Below are 21224 nucleotides of genomic sequence, written 5' to 3' on the forward strand. Positions count from 1 at the left end.
CAAACAAACAAACAAAAAACCTGTAGCTGTATCCTAGCCCTGCTGACTGCGTCCTAAGTAAGTCCAAGCAATGACAGTTTCTCCCTGCCCCATTGCCACTACCCACCATGCTGACTCAGGCTTCACTTGTGTGAAAAATTCAGTTTACACCTGATCACTTCCACATCTTCCAACTGTGGCAGAAACTTGAGAGTGAGTCCACGACAGGGCCTAGGGCCTTCACTCTAACATGACATCAGCACTGTTTTTTTTTTTTTTTTTTTTTACTCCTCTTTGGACTTTTTCCTGTGACTCTGCCTAAGCAATCTAAATAGCATTACCTCTGGGGTGTCAGTATGACAATACTTATCAAAGGGCTACACAGGTGCACACCCTTTGCACCAATTTACCTTTTAGAAGTTTAACCTCAGGACATTGTGAAGGATGCTGATAAGCGTCTGGTTATAAGGACTATCATTCTGAAAATTCCCTTCCTTTATTTCTGGGCCTGAATTTAGAAAGAAAGACCAAATGGGACACAAAATTGTGAAGGGGCAGAAGGAAGCAGAGGGAAATTCTGTGCACACACACAAGAAGTGACACATACACACACATGTACAACAACCAGGTTCTGTTATTACAATACTAAAATTCTTCCAAGACAGTTGGTAGGGCTGTCAGAGGACACAGACTCTGAAAAGATGTCTTCCACACAGTGTAAATAACAGGGAACGTCAGAACACTCTGAATAACACAGGCTTGAGAAAACTGATGTCACAGCCATAGGATGCAATTCTAGAATTCAGCAAAGCAAGTTTTAATGAAGACAATGATGAGAGGTGATTTATTGCCCATAAGATTAGCAATGATTCACATTATTTCTAATGTGTGAAGACACAAGGTCCTTACATACTGTGAGGTAAGGAATATAAGTTAGCAATAGAATTTGGAATTCATTATGTTAATATAACATTTTACAGTTTCCAGGGTTTTGAAAGAACACTTCCAGAAACTTTTTTTTTTTTCACAGAAATGCTTACAAAAATATTTGCATACATATGAGGACGATATTAAGTATACTATTGTTTGTAACAGGAAAAAATGTTAAAGTAACTACATTTTTATGACTAGAATACTAATTAAATGAATTTTGGGGCACCCACATGATGAACCACTTGGTTGATAAAAAAAGAAAGAGACTAATATTTAGGGGGACAAAGAAATTTAAAACATTATTATAGAAATGCGTTTGTATGCAAAGATGATCATAATGAGGGCAAATGTGGGTCACAAAGATCATTTAGTGGCCAAGATGCATTTTTGCTTTTATAGGTCTGTAGCTAATCCAGAGGTTTGAAAGCATAAACATAGAAATAATCATTTTGTGTTTTCACATAGCACAGGAAGAGGCTACACTTTGTTTGGTGACCGTCAATATCCCTGTGTAGTGGGAATGACCCCTTTTCTACCCACACTTCTGGAAAATTCTGTAGGGTGTGCATGGGCCACAGCACCTCCCTACCACCTTCCTACTCAGTGAGGTTCAAGCTGCTGCAGTTCACGCTTCTGTCACAAGGGGGCATCACTGTACCATCATTATCACACTTCTCTACAAAGTATAAGCAATGAGCAGAAAAATAAGCTATCTTCCCCTAAAACCCAGTTTATGAAACGGACTGCAGAATGATTCTAATTATGTCTGGATAAAAAACAACCCTGACAAGTGTAAAACAAGAGTGTACAAATATACTGTGGGGCATCCATAGGATAAAACACCAGGTAGGTCTAATGTGCCTTGGCTGTTGCTAGGAGGCAGGATTGGGGGAGCACAGGACAGTAGGAAGTGACTGAGAAGATGGGGCACTGGAGTAGGGTCTGGGCAGCTGTGTCCTTAATGTCCTGGAGACGGGATCAGTAGGAGGGAGTGAGAGAAGGTCTGAGAAGCCTGTACGGGCTTCTCAGAAGCCTGTATGGGTGATGAACACCCTGCACCCTGCTCTCCAGGAGGGACCCCCCACCACGTGCGGACACCTCAACTAACACTAATGAAGGAAAAGATAAATCACTGAATGTGCTGAAGATTTAAAATCAACAGCAAATTGGCCTGCTTTAATATACAAATGAGTATTCCAAACTACTGGTATCACAGTAAAGAGGAAGTTCATAACATTACTTACTCTGTAAAATTTACCCTTTTTCATTTAAAAAGAGTGAGGAACGTGGAGATAGCTGTAATGGCTCTTGGTGGCCAGAGTCAGGATTGCAACTCTGAGTGTAGACCAGGGAACTCAGCAGAAAGGAGGGAGGGATGAAAGTTGGGAGCTTGATTAATGGGATCAGACATGGTTTTCTGGAACTTTTCACTTACCTCCAGCTATCGCTCTGTATTCATCATTTTTTTCTGGAATATTAACAGAAGCACTTTTTGTGGGATACCTAAATCTGAGATCAGAAGCCAGTCATGGTCTGAACTGAAAATACTGCAACTGTGAGCTGTATTTGAGGTAGTAAAGCTGGACTATTTAGAAACATATACAGACACACACATGCACACACACACAGTCTATTCTTTTTTGTTTTTTTTTGAGATGAAGTCTCACTCTGTCGCCTAGACTGGAGTGCAGTGGTGTGATCTCGGCTTACTGTAACCTCCGCCTCCCAAGTTCAAGTGATACTCCTGCCTCAGCCTCCCAAGTAGCTGAGACCACAGGCGCACACTACCCTGCCTGGCCAATCCTTCTGTATTACTATTATTATTATTTTAGTAGAGACAGGGTTTCACCATGTTGGCCAGGCTGGTCTCAAACTCCCAACCTCATAATCTGCCCACCTTAGCCTTCCAAAGCGCTGGGATTACAGGCATGAGCCATTGCACCCAGCTAGTCCATTCACTTTTAAAATCTGCTGTGTTTCCCCATAAAATTGACTACAATTAATGATTTTCCAAAGTAAAAAGAAATATGGAATATATGTGCAGATTACTTTTGTCAATCTTATCACAAGTACTTTCTGTTTTCAATTTTTATTAAAATACTTTTTCCCCCTGAATACAAAATTTCAAACACTATACAAAAGCACTTCAATACATTTAAATTATCCTGCATCTCTCTGACCTTCCTCCTATCCCCTGACCCCAAGGGGTCTGTTATCCCTTAGGATAATGCATACTCTTCAGATGCATTCCTGTCGATGAGGTGCACACGAACATGTTCACCCCCCAACACACATCACAGTCTTCTCCAAAAGTGCAATCACAGTTCTCACCTTCTTTGGCAACCTATCTTTTCCACTTAATATATCCGTACCTCCCCTCCTCCCCCTTCCCCTCTTCCTCCCCTCCGCTCCTTCCCCTCTCCTCCTCCTCCCCCTCCTCCTCCTCTCTTTCTCCTCTTTCTTCTTCAAAGTTAAAGCTCTAAAAATAGTTTTCTGCATTCCTTGTTAACATTCTTTACTCCCCAGTAACCCCCTATCCCACTGCACTATGACTTCCGTTGCCGGGATTGTAATGAATGTGATCTTACCAAGGTCACAATTCACCTTTTCATTACTAGGGCCAGTTTTTTATACATCTATTAACATACTAAGTATTACTTTAAATGCATTCCTAAAACATGCATGCTTGTGCAGACTGTTCTTTCACCTAACCACAAATCTGTGAGTTTCCTGGCTCTGAAGCATGACATCCCAGACACGAATCCAAGCTGTCCCACTCCCTAACTATGTAGTCTTAGGCAAAGTCCTTATTCTCTATGCCACTCAGTTTCTCATCCATAAAATGGAAATTAGCAAGTGTATCTCTTTCTCTGAACATTCCTATTACCTTTATTTATTTTTTTAATTGATACGTAATAGAGGTTCACATTTTGGGGGGTACATGTGAAAATTTAACACATTCATGTATTTGTAAAGATCTTATCAGTGATCAGGCACGGTGGCTCATGCAGCACGCCTGTAATCACAGCACTTTGGGAGGCTGAGGTGGGTGGATCATGAGGTCAGGAGTTCAAGGCCAGTCTGGCCAACATGTAATCCCAGTTTCTCAGGAGGCTGAGGCAGGAGAGTTGCGTTTACCTGGGAGGTCGAGGTTGCAGTAAGCCGAGATCGCACCATTGCACTCCAGCCTGGGCAACAGTGCAAGACTCCATCTCAAAAAAACAAAACAAAAAAAATCATATCACTATAACTGAGATATCCATCACCTTAACTATTTGTGTTTTCTTTATGCTAGAAACATCTAAATTATTCTTTTTTTAAAAATTTTACTTTAGGTTCTGGGGTACATGTGCAGGTCATGCAGGATTGTTGCATAGGTGCATACATAACCAAGTGGTTTGCTGCCTCTCTTGCCCCTTTGACTATATCTGGTATTTCTCCCCATTTTATCCCTCTCCACCCTCCTCACCCCTCGCTGACCCTCCTCTATCCCCCACCAACTGCCCCCAGTGTGTGTTGCTCCTCTCCCTGAGTCCATGTGTTCTCATTGTTCAACACCCACCTATGAGTGAGAACATGTGGTGCTTGGTTTTCTGTTCTTGTGTCAGTTTGCTGAGAATGATGGTTTCCAGATTCATCCATGTCCCTAAAAGGACACAAACTCATCGTTTTTTATGGCTGCGTAGTATTCCATGGTATATATGTGCCACATTTTCTTTGTCCAGTCTATCATTAATGGGTGTTTGGGTTGGTTCCAGGTCTTTGCTATTGTACACAGGACTGCAATGAACATACGTGTGCATGTGTCTTTATAGTAGAACATTTTATAGTTCTTTGGGTATATACCCAGTAATGGGATTTCTGGGTCAAATGGAATTTCTATTTCTAGATCCTTGAGGAAGCTCCACACCGTCTTTCACAATGGTTTAACTGATTTACACTCCTACCAACTGTGTAAGAGTGTTCCTATTTCTCCACATCCTCTCCAGCATCTGTTGCCTCCAGATTTTTTAATGATTGCCATTCTAACTGGCACGAGAGGGTATCTCAATGTGGTTTTGATCTGCATTTCTCTAATGACCAGTGATGGTAAGTATGTTTTCATATGTTTGTTGGCCTCATATATGTCTTCTTTTGAAAAGTGTCTGTTCATATCCTTCACCCACTTTTGGATGGGGTTGTTTTTCTCTTGTATATCTGTTTTAGTTCTTTGTAGATTCTGAATATTAGCCCTTTGTCAGATGGGTAGATTGCAAACTTTTTTTTCCCATTTGTTGGTTGCTGGTTTGCTCTAATGATGGTTTCTGTTGCTGTACAGAAGCTCTGAATTTTAATTAGATCCCATTTGTCTATCTTGGCTTTTGGTGCCAATGCTTTCGGTGTTTTAGTCATGATGTCCTTGCCTATGTCTATGTCCTGGTTGGTTTTGCCTATGGTTTCTTCTAGGATTTTTATGGTGTTAGGTTTTATGTGTAAATCTTTAATCCATCTGGAGTTACTTTTAGTGTAAGGTGACAGGAAGGGGTCCAATTTCTGCTTTCTGCACATGGCTAGCCAGTTTTCCCAACACCATTTATTAAACATTGAGTCCTTTCCCCGTTGCTTCTTTTTGTCAAGTTTGTCAAAGATCAGATGGTTGTAGATTCGTGGCGTTGCTTCTGAGGCCTCTGTTCTGTTCCATTGTTCTCTGTCTCTGTTTTGGTACCAGTATCATGCTGTTTTGATTACTGTAGCCTTGTAGTATAGTTTGAAGTCTGGCAGTGTGATGCCTCCAGCTTTGTTCGTTTTGCTTAGGATTGTCTTGTCTATGCGAGCTTTCTTGTGATTCCATACGAAGTTTAAAGTGTTTTTTTCCAGTTCTGTGAAGAAGGTCATTGGTAGCTTGATGGGGATAGTATTGAATCTGTAAATTACTTTGGGCAGTATGGCCATTTTCATGATATTGATTCTTCCTAACCATGAGCATGGAATGTTTTTCCATCTGTTTGTGTCCTCTCTTATTTCGTTGAGCAGTGGTTTGTAGTTCTCCTTGAAGAGGTCCTTTACCTCCTTTGTTAGTTGTTTTCCTAGGTATTTTATTCTCTTTGTAGTGATTTTGAATGGGAGTTCACTCTTGATTTGGCTCTCTGTTTGTCTTGATGTATAGGAATGCTTTTGATTTCTGCACATTGATTTTGTATCCTGAGACTTTGCTGAAGTTGCTTATCAGTTTCAGGAGATTTTGGCCTGAGATAATGGGGTCTTCTAAATATACAATCATGTCGTCTACAAATATAGACAGTTTGACTTTCTTCTTTCCTAATTGAATACCCTTTATTTCTTTTTCTTGCTTGATTGCTCTGGCTAGAACTTCCAATATTATATTGAATAGGAGTGGTGAGAAAGGGCATCCTTGTCTAGTGCCTGATTTCAATGGGAATTCTTCCAGCTTTTGCCCATTCAGTATCATATTGGCTGTAGGTTTATCATAAATAGCTTTTATTATTTTATTATACTTTCCATCAATACCTAGTTTATTGAGAGTTTTTAGCATGAAGGGCTGCTGAATTTTGTCAAAGGCCTTCTCTGTATCTACTGAGATAACCATGTGGTTTTTGTCTTTGGTTCTGTTTACGTGATGGATTACATTTATGGGCTTGTGTATGTTGAACCAGCCTTGCATCCCCGGGATTAAGCCTACTTGATTGTGATGGATAAGCTTTTTGATGTGCTGTTGCAATCAGTTTGCCAGTATTTTATTGAAGATTTTTGCGTCAATGTTATCATGGATATTGGTCTGAAGTTTTCTTTTTTAGTTGAGTCTCTGCCTCGTTTTGGTATCAGGATGATGTTGGTTTCATAAAATGAGTTAGGGAGGATTCCCTCCTTTTATATTGTTTGATATAGTTTCAGAAGAAATGGAACCAGCTCCTCTTTGTACGTCTGGTAAAATTCTGCTGTGAACCTGTTTGGACCTGGATTTGTTTTGGTTGGTAGGCTATTGATTGCTGCCTCAACTTCAGCCCTTGTTATTGGTCTATTCAGGTTTTCAACTTCTTCCTGGTTTAGTCTTGGTAGAGTACAAGTGTCCATGAATTTTTCCATTTCTTACTGGTTTACTGGTTTATGTGCATAGAGCTGTTTGTAGTAATCTCTGATGGTAGTTTGTATTTCTGTGGGATCAGTGGTGATATCCCCTTTATCTTTTTTTTTATTGCATCTATTTGATTCTTCTCTCTTTTCTTTCTTCTTAGTCTGGCTACTGGTCTATTTTCTTGATCTTTTCAAAAAAACGGCTCCTGGATTTATTGATTTTTTGAAGGGTTTTTTGTGTCTCTATCTCCTTCAGTTCAGCTCTGATCTTAGTTATTTCTTGTCTTCTGCTAGCTTTTGAGTTTTTTTGATCTTCCTCCTCTAGCTCTTTCAATTTTGATGATAGGGTGTCAATTTTAGATCTTTCTTTGTTTCTCATGTGGACATTTATTGCTATAAATTTCCCTCACATCACTGCTTTAAAGGTGTCCCAGATATTCTGGTCAGTTGTGTCTTCATTCTGATTGGTTTTGAAGAACATCTTTATTTCTGCCTTCATTTCATTGTTTGTCTAGTCGACACTCAGAAGCAAGTTGTTCAGTTTCCAAGTGGTTGTGTGGACTTTAGTGTGTTTCTTAATCCTGAGTTCTAACCTGATTGCACTGTGGTCTGATAGACTGTTATGATTTCCATTCTTTTGCATTTGCTGAGGAGTAATTTGCTTCCAATTATGTGGTCAATTTTAGAGTAAATGTGATGTGGTGCTGAGAAAAATGTATATTCTGTGGATTTGGGGTGGAGTGTTCTGTATATGTCTATTAGGTCTGCTTGGTCCAACTCTGCATTCAAGTCCTGGATTTCCTTGTTAATTTTCTGTCTCATTGATTCAAGTCCTTGTTAATTTTCTGTCTCTTTGATCTGTCTAATTTTGACAGTGGAGTGTTGAAGTCTCCCACTATTATCTTGTGGGAGTCTAAATCTTGTTTTAGGTCATTAGGAACTTGCTTTATGTATCTGGGTGCTCCTGTATTGGGTGTGCATATATTTAGGATAGTTAGCTCTTCTTGTTGGATTGATCCTTTTACCATTATGTAATGACCTTCTTTGTCTCTTTTGATCTTTGTTGGTTTGAAGTCCATTTTATCAGAGACTAGGATTGCAACCCCTGCTTTTTTTTGTTCTCCATTTGCCTGGTAAATCTTCTTTCATCCCTTGATTTTGAGTCTATGTGTGTCTTTGCATGTGAAATAGGTTGCCTGAATACAGTACACCAATGGGTCTTGACTTTTTGTCCAGTTTGCCTGTCTGTGTCTTTTGATTGGGGCGTTTAGGCCATTTACATTCAATGTTAATATTGTTATGTGTGAATTTGATCCAGCCATTTTGTTACTGGCTGGTTTCCTTGCCCATTAGTTGACTCATTTTCTTCACTGCATTTTTGGTCTTGGTCATTTGGTGTGCTTTTGCAGTGGCTGGTACTTGTTCCTTTCCCTGCTTAGTGTTTCTTTCAGGAGCTCTTGTAGGGCAGGTCTGGTGGTGATGAAATCTCTCAATAATTGCTTGTCCATAAAGGATTTTATTTCTTCTTCACTTATGAAGCATAGTTTGGCTGGATATGAAATTCTGGGTTGAAAGTTCTTTTCTTTAAGGATGTTGATATTGGCCCTCACTCTCCTCTGACTTGTAGGGTTTCTGCTGAGAGATTCGCTGTGAGTCTGATTGGCTTCCCTCTGGTGGGTGACCTGACCTTTCTCTCTGTCTGCCCTTAGCATTTTTTCCTTCATTTCAACCCTGGTGAATCTGACCATTATGTGCCTTGAGGTTGTTCTTCTTGAGGAATATCTTTGTGGAGTTATCTGTATTTCTTGGATTTGAATGTTGGACTGCCTTGCTAGGCTTGGGAAGTTCTTATACAACCTGCATTTTAAAAAATCTCTAATTTTCACTACAACCAACCTTGGATGACCTAAATTTTAATTAACTTAAGAATGTCTCAAAAGCACTTGGAATGACTGATCTCACAAAATAGCACTACCATTTTTCCATGTGGCTGTACAAAAAGCGGAAGGGTCATACTTTATTCTGCCTTATCCCTACATACTTCACACACACAGATACTGCAGGTCTTACCTTCCCTACCTCAAAACACATCCTGTCAAGGTCCAGTTCTCTCTCTGCACATGGCTGAAGCACTGATAACATCAGTTTGCTCCTCCCTAGACTTCTGCAACATTTTCTAATGGTTATTGCCACACACTATCTTCTCCCTCTCCAGTCCATTCTTTGCACAGTGACCAGAGTCACTTTCTGAAAATATGAATCAGATGATATTGTTCTCATTCTCTAACCCCAAACACTCACAATACATTCCAAACACCTTACAATGGCTTAAACAATATGGCTCCTATCTGCCCTTTCAACCTCATCTTACCAGTCTGTGCATTGTCTGCCAGGCTGTAGGCACTTGAGCTTTTCTCTGCTTTTGGAACACATGGTATCTATCTACACTGTAGACACACTGGCAGAAAGTCAGTCTGTGCCTAGCTTCTTTTTGTCATCCAGGACTCAGCTTAAATGTCACTTCCTGAAAAGGAGCTTCACTTACAACCTCATCTATAATTATTTTTATCTTGGTCATTTTCTACTCTACATGTGTTTAAAACACAAATCGCCATATGAAATTACCCTGCTCATTGATTTGTTTACCTGCTTATTACCAGTTTTCTCAAACTAGAATGATATGCCCGGGGACCATGTTTGTCTTGTTCTCTGTGCCATTTCCCCAATGCTTAGATTAATGCTTCACACATAAATCACTGAATGAAAATTACTAAATTGAAGGAACTGTTAACAATTTTACACAACAGAAATGACACAGATATAAAAGCCGAGTAGAAGGAGCAGCCAATGATGAAATTAGACATGAAAGGAATCAAACTTTTCATGGACCTTGTTGCAAATCCACAGCAGTGCTTTTCAAACATGGATGAATACCACAATCAATTGGAACAATTTCTCAAAATATAGATACCTCCTACCATACCTCCTTGTTTTTCATTCAGCTAATTTTTGGTAGACCCAAATATCTACTATTTTAACAGGCAATCTGTGATGATTTTGAGGAAGTAGTCCATGGACCACACTTGGTAAAATTCTGATGAAAACAGCTCACATTACTGTGCCATTAATGTAATGTCCACCATGGAGAGCTCTGGGACATCTGGATTATCTCTGTTAAGGTAATTACTCAAAAGTGGCTGGTCCTTCTTTGCCACCTAAGATCACAGATTGCTTTCTCATATGAGATCACAGTTAATCTCCAGAGTATTCTTGTGTGATCAGGAAGATTGGGAATTATTATCCTGATGTATAGATGAGGCTGATGGAAGGGAAATGACTTACTTAATATGTCCCAATGACGAGACCTTCATCGCTTCACCCTTACTCCAGTAGCCTGTCTAGCAGAGTCCACATCACATTTTTTCCTCTGTTAGCTCCAGGTTCTAGGGTATAGAGTCTACCCTTTCTCTGATGTTACACTAGAAGGGAAATAAGAAAGCACATGAAATAGAGAGGAAAGAGAGGATGGCTAAGAAGGTTCTACGTGTGATGATGTTTTACCTATCCCCCATTCAGTTAATTGGAAGCTGTGCAATGAAGTTTTTCTTCTCCCCGAGTTTCATCTCACTGTCCCCACCCTGACACAGCAGTGATACTCAAGATTGCACATAATAGAAATGTGGAATTATCCCTGCTTTCTGTCACATTTCCAAGTATTATCTTTGGTATTCATGATGTTAATTTTAATGTCAGAGACATCGCACTGACAAAATGAAGGAGGCTAAGTTGGAGTGGGGAACTTACATTTGTTGAAGGCCTACTAGATTCAATACAATGTGGCTTGTTATCTTCAGAATTTTTATCTTCAAATGCTCAAAGCTATGCTCTGAGGTGGGCATCATTACTTCCTTTCTACAGATGAGGACATATATAGAGCAAAGTACATGCTCAAGGAATTTTAGGGAGGTGTCAATTGGACACTGAAGTCAACTTTAAGGTCTTTCCACTGGCCAATTCTGGGACAATTTGAGCCTCAAAATATATAATAATAATAGCACAGGGTAATCCTTTGGGAAAAATGAGAATATCTGAGTCACACTGATACATACAAACACAGATAAATAAGAAGAGAAAACTCTGCCGTGTTCTAAACGCCAACTCATAATTTTGAAAGAAATATCAGAAATGTAAAAACAACACTTCACAACTATCATAGAAATAAGTGACGCAAGCAAAAATCGTAAATGGACGCTCTATACTAAATCCCCATGAGTCACTGAGTCACCATGGTAACCAGGCTAGCCAAGGAACAGTGGGAAAAAACAAACAACCCCCTATATCTTGCTACTAACATGTGCTAGGAAATGAATATGGCTGACATAATACATAATAATCAGTCTTATAATACACATTTCTGGCAGCTTCAGCAACACACAAATTGATACATTCACAAATACTCATATATATGCATGTCCTCTCCCTAAAGCTCTGTCACCATCCAAGATCCCAAAAATTTTTTAAGGTGGGTTTACTGGGGACAAAAAAGTACAACTTCATGTTGTAACATATTCAAATATAGCATAAACATAAAGTTGAACGCTACTAACCCATATTATTTTAGTAATTGACTTTTCTGGAGATTACATGTAGAACTGTCAGTGGTACATTTTTATCCCTAGTTTCAGTGTATTGCCAATGATTTCTAAAAGCTGATACAGAAATACATGTACATGGACATTAAGCATCAAATACCTTTTCCATCCTAGAGTAGCCTGTGCTTTTTGCCAAGATTCTTCAATAGCTATTATTAAAAACTTGAATGCTGATGGTTCAGTGAAAATATAATAATTAAGAATTCTATTTAAGAAATAACGCCATTGACAGTGGCATCAGTAAGTATGAAATATTTATGAATTACCTGTTCATAGATGTGGAACATTTGTAAATTGAATACTACAAAACATTGCTGAGAGAATTAAGGAAGACCCAAAGAAGTAGGGGGCATACTGCGTTCATGAGTCAGAAGACTCAGTATTAAGATGTTTATTTCCCACAAACTAATATACAGATTCAGTGCAATTCCAATAAATATTCTACACATTTTTCAAAGAAACTGGCAAGTGGGTGTTAAAATCATATACAAATACAAAGCACCTAAACTGTGAAAAACAACTGTAAAAAGGAACAAAAGTATAGGACAAACACTACCTAATTTCAAAACTCATTATAAACCTACAGTAATCAAGACAGTGTGCTATTGACATCGAAGGGGAAAAGTAGATCAAAAGGACAGAATAAGGAATCCAGAAATAAACCCATGTACAAATGGACAACTGATTTTTGACAAAGATTTAAAGACTATTCAGTGGAGAAAAAAAAATAGTCTTTTAAACAAATGGTTCTGTATTAAGTAGATATCCATATACATACAAATAAACTGTAATCCATATAACACAACATATACAAAATCAACACAAAATGAATCTGAGACCTAATTATAAAATCCAAATGCATAAACTCCTACAAGAAAAGACAGGAGTAAATCCTTGTGACTGAGTAGGTAAACCTTTCTTAGATATGACATCAATAAAAACATCTTAACCCTTTCGCAAATTTATCAGGATGCTTGGTACTGTGAGGTTGATCTCTGTTCTCCCTGTATTTACCCTTTCTGCAGGAGGAAGCCAGTCTTTGTGCCCTTTCCCCTTGTCTGAATGGAGGTTTTTGGCATGGCAAAAAGCAGAAGCCAAAGCCCCTCACCTGCCTATGCCTTTGAAGACACAGAACAGAGACAGGCGGCAGACTTCTTCCAGGCAGGGATGAGATTAGATGTCTACAGGTCCCTCCAGGAGTAGAGACCTGAGCACTCTTCCATATCAGTGCTTGAAGTAGCTCCATGGATGGTCTATTTTGGTGAGGAATACATGTTTTGTAGCATCTTGTCATGGTAGATTTTCTAGTTTGAACCAAGAGACAGAAGAACATAGGCATGGCTCCATATCAATGCTTGAGGTGGATTCACCTGAGACAGATTTCCCTGTTTGGATGGAAGAATGGATGAAGCAGGGTCAGTGGGGCTGAAGGCAACAAGCCAGCTAGGAAAATGCTCGGTCTGAAACAGCTGGGACACATAAGTGATGATGGCTATGGCCTCTATAGGCTGTATCTGGATGATAAGTTGCCATAGAAACATTGCTTTGTCAAAGAGCATGAACATTAAAAGCTAGCTTGATTAAACTTTAAAATCTGTTATACTAATGTGTTCCAACAAAATACAAGATGAAAGTCCATGTTTTATTAGATCTGTGCAAATAATGTATTTCAACATTCTTAATATTTGCTAATGTGATATACTTTTGTTGGAATTTTAGATTACTTTGCACGTTTCCCTATCTTGTTTCTTTATGAATGGCACATGCCTTAGTTCGTTTGCACTGCTGTAACAAAATACCTGAGACTAGGTAATTTATAATAAACAGAAATGCACTGCATCACAGTTTTGGGGGCCAGGGAGTTCAAGATCAAGATGCCAGCATCTTGTGAGAGCTTTCTTGCTGTGTCATCACATGGTGGAAGGCAAGAGGACGGGAGAGTGAAAGGGGGCCAAACTTGCCTTTGTATAATAACAAACATACCCCTGTGATAATGGCATTAATCTACATGAAGGCAGAGCCCCCACCCCCCAACTTTTTTTTTTAAAGAGTCAGGGCCTAAGTCTTTTAAAATCACCTCTTTTTTAAAATTTATTTTAAGAGATAGGGCCTCACTCTCATCCAGGCTGCAATCATAGTTCACTGTATCCTCAAATTGGAGGATACTTTGCTGTATTCTCAAATCTCAAGTGTTTCTCTCTTAGCCTCCCAAGCAGAAGGGACTACAGGCACACAGCACCATGCCTAGCTAATTAATCACTTCTTAATGACCCCACGTCTTAATACAAGTTGAGCATCTCAAATCCGAAAATCTGACATCTGAAATGTTCCAATATCAGAAGCATTTCAATGCAAATATAACCTGCAGAAATACTCACTGGAGCATTTCAGATTTTGAATTTTTTGATTTGGGAATGCTCAACTGGTAAGTATAATGCAAATATTTAAAAATCTGAAAGCTAAAACACTTCTAATCCCAAGCATTTTGAATAAGTTATACTCAACCTATACCGTAATAATGGCAATCAAATTTCAACACAAGTTTTGGTGGGGACAAACATTTAAACCATAGCATCTCATCAATGGCCCCTCAATACTCATGTCCTTTTCACATACAAAGTACATTCATTCCATCCCAATAGCCCTATAAGTCTTCACTCGTTCCAACATCAACTCAAAAGGCCTAAGTCCAGAGTCTTACCTGACTCATATTAACTGAAGGCATCATTCATCCTGAAGCAAATTCCTCTCCAGGTGTGAGCCTGTGAAATCCAAACAAGTTATGTGTTTTAAAATATAATGGTGGAACAGGCAATGGATAGACACTCCCTTTCCAAAAAGCAGAAATAGACAAGAAAAGAGGGTCCCATCCCAAGTAAGTCCAAAATTCAACGGGGTGAACATTAAATTTTAATGCTCCAGAATAAGCTTCCTTAACATGTCTTACCTCCTGGACACACTGAGGTGAAATTGGGCCCCCAAGGCCTTAGGCAGTCCTGCCCCTATGGCTTTTCTGGGCTTAGCCCATAAAGTAGTTCTCATAGGTTGGAGTCTCATGCCTGCAGCTCTCTTAGGCTGGTGTTACACACTAGTAGCCCTACAGTTCTAGGGTCTCTTGGGCAGTCCACTCCCAAAATTCTACTAGGCATTGTTTGAGTGGGGACTCCCTGCAGTGGCTCTGACCCAACAGTTCTGACTGGAGAGAGCACTGACTAAGGCAATGCCCAACAGAACTTCCGTTATCGAAGCTGGGTTTCCACTGGGCATTGCCCTAGTGAGGGCTCCCTGATTTTACTCCACCTCTGCAACAAGTCTCCAGTGATCCACCTGCCTTGGCCTCCCAAAGTGTTGGGATTACAGGCACGAGCTACTGTGCCTGGCTCCCTTTTAATTACAAATTCCATCTTTAAATCATTTTTCTCTAGCACTTTACCATATGCAGTTGAAGGAAGACACACAACATATTGAATGCTTTTTTGTTTAGATGTTTCGCTGGATTTCTTAGCTCATTGCTCTTCAACTATGCCTTCCACAAAGCCCTTGTGTGGGCACAGAAACAATTCAGCCAAGTTCTTTGCTGCTTTATAATGAAGACGGCCGGCCTTTCCTCCAGTTTATAATACTTTGTTCCTCATTTCTATGTGAGACCTCATCAGAATGGCCTTTACTGTCCATATTTCTACAAACATTCTGATCATTACTAAAGAGTCAAAGATTTTACCAAAATATTTGTCGGGGAAAATCAGGAGAGCAAAATCACGAGGTGGCCATCGAGTAGGAGACAAGGACTCCTTATCTGAGGAATTTAGATGTGTAATGAAGTAAGCCAAGAACACCTGGTGACCATCAAACAGGCCCTCCTGAGTCAAAGTTCCTTATCTGAGGAATTTAGAAGTAATTAAGCTTCCCTAGTGCCTAAAGGTTCCAGATTTCTTTCAAAACTTTTCTAAGTAACTAGAATTTCTATACACCTCTGGAATGCATGCATGCCAAAAGTCATTGTGCAACACTTGCTGACATTAAGGCACCAAAATGTCTACAAATGTAATCGCTTATCATGACCTACATGGCCAATATGGTCCAAATAAAATTTAAGCTCCCACTTTAAGGTCCGTCAACACCGCATTCTTCTGCAACTTTCTTTCTTTCTAATAAAACTTTCCTTGTTCAAACCTATACTGTTGTCAGTAATTCTTACCAACCTGCTAGTAGACCACTTTCTGATGCTGAGGCTCTGACACCTCACGCAGCAATTACCACTTACGTTATCTCTAAGAAGTTTCAGACTTTCCCTACAGTTCTCTTCTTTGAGCCCTCACCTACATTTCTCCATTTATGGAAATTCAGGCTATTTTAACTTGATCCTCCAAAATTTTCCAGCCGTGGATTATCCACTTCTAAAACTGTATTTACATTTTCGGATACTTTTTATAGTAACAGCCAGGCTTCTTAACACCAATTTTCTGTCTTACTCTCTTTTTGCTGCAATAAGACAATACCTGAGACTGGGTAATTTATAATTAACAGAATTTTATTGGTTCACCGTTCTGAAGGATGAGAAATCAAAGACTCAGGGACCAGAATCTGGTGAGGACCTTCTTGGTGTGTCATCACAGGGAAGAAGGCAAGAGGCAAAAGGGAGCTGAATGCACCCTTTTATAACAGATTTACTCCTACAATAATGAACCACCTTCTGTAATAATGACAATCCATTCATGAAGGTAGAGCCTTCACAGACCAAACACTTCCCAAAGTCCTATAAACCACAAGTAAAATTCTAAGACCCCCAACGGACTGATAGGCTTCCCCTCTTGGCCAAAGGCATTCCAAAGTAAATCTGAAAATCTAGTTCAGGCCATGGTGGGAATGGGTGGTCAGACATGCCTCATTATATTTTTCTGTCTTTGGAATTCAGGCACAACTAACCAGCATTAACATTAAAAGAGATCTTAAGACTGACAAACAAGACTTTTTGTAGCAATAAGACACCAAATTCCAGACTGACTCTAGTATCGCATCACAAGATAGCAGGCCCTGAAATAAATCAAAGCATTTTATCCCAAAACATATTTCCTTGACATATTTTGAAATGCTCCTGCAAAGCTGTCTCTTCCGGGGAAAATCTACATTCTGTAAAGAATTCTCTTTCCTTTCCAGGTCTTTCCTCTGATCCAGGAGAGAATTAACTAAGAGTCTGGCACATTTTTAGGTCTGACAAGAGCTCTGAAGCCTCTCCTTGAAGGCTGCATCTGCATGATAAAACCTTGGTCTCCACAACCCCTTGTCCTAACCCAGACATTCATATTGATTCCAGGTCTTTAGATAACTCTTTCAACCAATTGCCATCAGAAAATCTTTAAAACCATTTCTGATGTGGAAGCCCCCTCCCTGGCTTCCAATTTCCTGCCTTCCCTGACCAAACCAATGTACATTGTATTAAGTATTGATTGATAACTTATGTCTCCCTAAAACGTATAAAATCAAGCTGTATGGGAGGCTGAGATAGGTGGATCACCTGAGGTCAGGAGTTCGAGACCAGCCCAGCAACATGGCAAAACTTAGTCTCTACTAAAAATACAAAAATTAGCCAGGTGTAGTAGCATGCACCTGTAGTCCCAGCTACTCAGGAGGCTGAGACAGGAGAATCACTTGAACCCAGAAGGTGGAGGATGCAGTGAGCTGAGATCATGTTGCTGCACTCCAGCCTGGGCAACAGAGCAAGACTCTGTCTCCGAAAACAAAAACAAAAACAAAAACCCAAGCCGTAGCCTGACCATTTTGGTACATTTTCCCAGAATATCCTGTGGCTGTATCATAGGCCATTGGTCACTTATACTTGGCTCAGAATAAATCTCTTCCAGTATTGTACCAAGTTTGACTTTTTTTCATTGACGGTCCCACTGAGACAGAGTAGTAGGGATGGGACTTGCCTCTTCAAACCAAAAAGTATCTGAGACAAGTCTCAATTAAATTAGAAAGTTTATTTTGCCAAGGTTTGTCGGAGTCACACCCTGCAGATGTCTGTCCTGCAGACCCTGACTCAGCAAGGGATGAATAAAGTACACACAGATAGTATGCTTTGCCAGTTCAGCTGAGGGTCTGTGGCTGTTTACAGACTCTCTGGAGAGTGCTGTAAACGGTTGCAACCACTGGCCCTCCCTAGCCAGTGAGACTCGCATTTATTTAGTAGAGTTTAACTGACAAAGGTTTGAGTCAACACCACTAGTGTGAAAGATGAAATGACAATTTCCAATGCCGAAAGCAAACACCATTAGTGGATAACATCTAATATCTGGTCAGCCTCCCCCTGAGAGGGCCACCCAGATCAAAGGTTAGTTTTAAGACCACATGAGTAAACAAGTTAGTTAGGTAAACTCCCCCACATATCCCACCTATTTGCTTTACTTATTAACTAAATGTAAGGGGGATTTAGGCTGCCTTCAGCTGAAACTTCTACTGAAACTATAAAGAAACCCTTAGGCCTTCAAAAGGGTTTGAGACTATATAACTTTCTCTACTATTTTTCCCTTAATATTTGTGCCACCACCCTGAGTGAATTTCCACAAAGGTTAAGGATGTGCCTGTGACACAGTCCCAGGAGGTCCTGATGACATGTGCCCAAAGTGGTTGGAGTACAGCTTTCTTTTACACATTTTAGGGAGACATAATACATCAATCAATACATGTCAGATTTGCAATGGTTCAATCTGGAAGAGTGGGGCAACTCAAAGCAGGGGTTGGGGGGATGGGGATGGTGGCTTCCAGGTCATAGGTAGATTTAAACATATTCTGATTGGCAATAGGTTGAAAGAGTTATTATCTATAGAGAAGAATGTCTGGGTCATGATAAGGAGTTACAGAGACCTAGCTTTTATCATACAGATGAAGCCTCCAAGTAGCAGGTTTTAGAGAGAATAGACTGTAAATGTTTCTTATCAGACCTAAGGTTTCTGTTGATATTAATGCTGGAGGGGTATGATGAGTCATGTCCAACCACCACTTCCTGTTATGGCCTGAACTAGTCCTTCAGATTAAATTTTAGAGTGCCCTCCCTGGCAGAGCAGGAAGTCCATTAAGATGATCGCATAGGGGGCATTTAAATGGTATTTTTGGTTTATAGCCCTCATCCTCACAAATGCATTTTTGTTTTCCAGACTTGCTGGGTTCCCACTACATGTGTTGTCCTGAACTCACTGCACATGCTGTCCCTGGAGCATGGAGGATGCAGCCTGGAGCCAAGAAGATGACAGTGTTGTACACAGCTCTGCACTGGCAACGCACTGTGCATGAGTGGCCCTCAGGACCTTGTGTTACTGCTGCTGGTTGACCGGACACTGATGGGTACAGCAAGGGCACTGGTGATAGGTAGCAGCTTCAGCCCACACCTACCCATCTTCATCCTGGCCAAGGGCACCTACATCAGCACATCCACAGCCTGAGGTCCCCTGTGTTCCACCAAGGACCTCTACTGCAAGCTGATGGGGGGGCCCTGTGGCCAGAAGGGACCCTTACCAGACCATCCAGACCTTACACTATAAATCGTACTTCAAGGCACCATACCTGCTGATAACAGGACCTTAAAGAAGACACTCCAACCATAAATCTTCCCCAAGGCAGTTGACCCTAACATCCACATGCACAGAAGACCCCAGAATAGCCACTATATGCCCTTCCTGGGCCAGCAGTAGTGAGCAACACCACTATCTTGAACCCACTGAGGATGTACCAAGACTTCAACCAGGACCAAGCATGAAGACACCATAACAGGAAGGAATAAATCACCCCAGGAGGTGGAGGTTCCTGATGTCAATCTCTTTACCCTACCCAATAAAAAACCCAGAGAAATTCCCCTTAGGGAGCCAGCTGGAGGACTCCTTTTCCTGTGCTATCTCCCTTATGCCCAATGTTACTGGGCATAAGTCTTAATAAACCTTGCCTGGGAAAAGTTTGCCTGGCCTCATGTTAATTCCTGTTACACTGAGAACCAAGAACCTCACATCAGTAACACCATCCCCTAAAAAAGTCACAGTGGCAATCAAATTTTCTAACAATGGTAATCAAATTTTGGAGGGGGCAAACATTCTAACCATGGCAGCATATTTCACATGTACATTTCTAAATACAAATATAATGGTCCCACTTTATAACTCATATAATATTCTGAAATAATACTAAATTTTAAAAATAAAGCTCAATTGGTGATTTTTTATTTATGCAGAACCCTCTTTATATGGACAATGTGGGGTCATGAAAACTCCATTACCCTTCTAGAAGAGGAAAAATGTGTACAGCTTCTTTGTGGAGATACTTGGCTTGGCAACATTTTTGAGAAAATCAAGTGAGGTCCCCATCAGCTACTGTGCTCTTAGCTCTGAATTGCAGAGAGTTTTGGGCTCTTGTGTTAAGAATGGTCACAGCAGCATGGCTAAAAATATCAAAACAGCCTCAAAGTTGTCTTATTTACAGATATCTCAGAAACACTATTTTAAGAGAAAAAAGTGCAAAATGGCACCTATTTTTTGATGACACATCATATATTTATAGATAAATATGCACAATTACATTTTTTGCATAATTTCCTCACAATGACTCTATGAAGAAAGCATCATTTTTCTCATTTTGAAGATGACAAAATCAAACTCACTGATGAAAAATCAATTTTTTCAGACTTTTCTAGTAAGAAGCAGAAATGAGATTCTACCTCTTAACATCCCCAAAGCACACCCCAAAGTCTCCCTTATAGATTATGACTTTCAAGGACTTAAAAACACAGTTTTACACATTTCTAGTATTGTGCCCTCATGGGTACTAATTCAACAGCCTCCCTCTCTTTGAAGAAGCTGGTTGTGCAGAGGAAATCTGGGTGCAGGGTCCTGTAGGTGGTAATGTGTTAGGTATAAAGGTCAAAGGCTTGTGATTCCTGCCTTCTCTTTATTTGCACCCTCTTCATTTTGGACTCAACAGGAAATGGCTTTTCCAATATCAATCTGGAAGATGAAATAAGGGAACAAAAAATAATGCAAAATTGAAGAAATGGTTTGACAATATTCTTCCTTCTCCCCATATCCCTCAGAAAAGTCCTGCAACAGAGAAAGGCTCCAAAGCTTTATTCATAATGTAAGTGTGAGTTTGTTCTATTTCTTGCTCCATTTCCAGGTGGTCTCTATGTCAGTCATATTGTTTGGTTTAGGTAACTGTCATCACTACTTTGGGAGGGAGGAGAAAGTTGGGCCAGGATGACCATCTGTTGAAGTCCTACTAGATGTCATCTACTCTATACAAATTTCTAACTTACCCCACAGAAAAGTTTCCTAACGAAGACACTGTGAGTCCCCTTTTACAGTTGACCAAGGGCAGGCTAACAAAGGCTGAAAAAAGATTCCACTATCATACATGAAGTGAGGGGCAGAAATGGGGTTCAAACTTTTGTCTTTATGATGGTATTTTTACGCATTCCTAAGAGAGGTGATATTACTATTAATGGGTTCAAAATTGTTTCTTGAAGGTAGAGAGATGGTAGACATTACAGTGGTTTATGGTATTACAAAGGACCATAATATATAAAGTTAACACTTCATCTGTGGTATT

General features: G+C 40.0%; 1 long non-coding RNA gene across 7 annotated transcripts in view; it reads right to left on the minus strand.

The window, feature by feature from the left end:
• LOC141582823 (uncharacterized) overlaps positions 1-21224 on the minus strand; it is a 110085-nt gene that overhangs the window by 59902 nt on the left and 28959 nt on the right. For all 7 annotated transcript variants that reach the window (XR_012515732.1, XR_012515735.1, XR_012515731.1 and 4 more), the window contains 3 exons: positions 14338-14398; positions 12745-13021; positions 10327-10463 (listed from right to left, as the gene is read on the minus strand). This is a non-coding gene — a long non-coding RNA (uncharacterized LOC141582823). The remainder of the gene's footprint in view (positions 1-10326; positions 10464-12744; positions 13022-14337; positions 14399-21224) is intronic.

Source organism: Saimiri boliviensis, chromosome X (assembly GCF_048565385.1).
Source record: "Saimiri boliviensis isolate mSaiBol1 chromosome X, mSaiBol1.pri, whole genome shotgun sequence".
Lineage (NCBI taxonomy): Eukaryota > Metazoa > Chordata > Mammalia > Primates > Cebidae > Saimiri > Saimiri boliviensis.